The 1834-nt window shown below is 55.6% G+C and overlaps 1 protein-coding gene across 1 annotated transcript in view; it reads right to left on the bottom strand.

The window, feature by feature from the left end:
- The window catches only part of VAV2 (vav 2 guanine nucleotide exchange factor), a gene marked incomplete at its 5' end in the record, with an annotated part of 44690 nt that overhangs the window by 8801 nt on the left and 34055 nt on the right, over window positions 1–1834 (bottom strand). The gene's annotated exons all lie outside the window — the stretch shown is intronic.

Below are 1834 nucleotides of genomic sequence, written 5' to 3'. Positions count from 1 at the left end.
GAGGCTTCCGCTGCAGCACCGTTTGTAAGGCAGAGATCTGACCTCAGCCCGTGAGGCCTGAGGGGCGTGGCTTCACCCCAGCTGTGCCACTGTCTCCTAAGACTCTCCTCCTCCTCACCCTCGCCCCTGAAGGGGCTCTTCCTCAGACACACCGAGCACAGGCCCTCAAGGCCCTGGCATGGGCAGCGCCCTCAGCCCGGAATGCTCAGCCTCCTGCCACCCTCAGGACCCTGCCTCGTGTCCCAGATCTCAACTCAAATGTGGCCTCAAAGGAGAGCTTGTACCCCTCCCTTCCAAATACCACCCCGCCCCTTGCCAGCTGACTCCAAAGCCAAAGACATTACGAGTACAGAAAACCACACCCCAACATCCTCTAGGACGACAGAGGCACAAATCCTCAACAGACCATCATTATAGTGACTCTCTCTCCATATGCACACCTATACACAACAACATATGAGAGGGACTTTACACCACGGTTAAATGCAACATTCCAGGAATGCAAGGTTGGTTTACCATCTGGAAACCAGTGGACAGAATAAAGAGCTGTTAAGTAAGCATATGCAAACTGGCCAGCCTCCTCCCCAGTGGGGCCTTGTGGAACAGCCCCCACCCTGCTTCTCCTGGATTCAAAGTGAGTGAGCGTGCTCACCTCCGCCCTGCCAAGCTCCCTGGACAAGGCCCTCTGAGCCCCACTCCAGAGTCCTGCGGGCCCAGCACCCAGAAGGTGCTCCGTGAATTCCCATCAGGTGAGGGACAGCTCTGCCGCGGACCTGCCATCAAGCCTCATGCTCCTCTGCTCTCCTGGGGCCCTGCCAAGACTGCTGCGGTGGGAGGCCCCGCCCACACTGGGCCACGCCTCACCAAGCCCATCACCCATGGCAGGCACAGCTGACCTCGGCTCGAGAGCAGTCCTATGTGCCGGGTGGCCCAGGCTACGTCCAGCTGGAGGCCACTGGACAGCTGTCACTTTCAGTGAACATCTTCAGGCGTCCTCTGGTTTTTGCATTTTAGAAAAACCAGTGCATTGTTTTCAGGCCCAAACATTTGTGGGGCCTCTTAGAAAGGCCGTGGGGACCGAGGCAGGTTGTCCACTTGGGTGAGGGGTCTCATCTTCAGTTTCAACTCCTCCTGGTTCCCCAGATCCTGACCTGCAGCACTCCTACCTGGAGGTCCTCCAGGAGCCATTCTGTACAGTGGGACCCTGCCCTGGATGACCAGGGAATGACCACCTGCAGACCCCTCAGTAATGTGGGGGGGGAAGGGGGAGGTTCACACACGTGCACACACATGTGCACACATCCACACACACACACACATGTTCACACACGTGCACACACGTTCTCACGACACACACATTCACACACGTTCTCACGACACACATGTACATACATGTTCACACGTGCACACACTCACATGTGCACATTCACACATGTACACACGTGTGCGCACATTCACACACGTGCACATTCACACACGTGCACACATGCTCACATGTTCACACAACACATACACATACATGTGTGCGCTCACAATCATGCGCACTCACACGCGTTCACACATGTTCACACGTGCACACACGTACACACGTGCACATTCACACATGTACACACATGTGCACACATTCACACATACACGTGTGCACACGTTCACACACGTGCATGCACACACATGCTCTCACATGTGCACACACGTTCACACAACACTGTGTACATACATGTGCGCACACATTCACACATGTGCACACATTCACACGCACTCACACATGTTCCACACATGTACACACACGTGCGCACACACGTGCTGGCCAGTGGCAAGTGCTCAGGTCATCACT

Source organism: Bison bison, unplaced genomic scaffold (assembly GCF_000754665.1).
Source record: "Bison bison bison isolate TAMUID 2011002044 unplaced genomic scaffold, Bison_UMD1.0 scf7180017862242, whole genome shotgun sequence".
NCBI classification, from domain to species: domain Eukaryota; kingdom Metazoa; phylum Chordata; class Mammalia; order Artiodactyla; family Bovidae; genus Bison; species Bison bison.
Note: the sequence above shows the minus strand (reverse complement) of the source record. Positions and strands in the feature narration are given on the sequence as shown.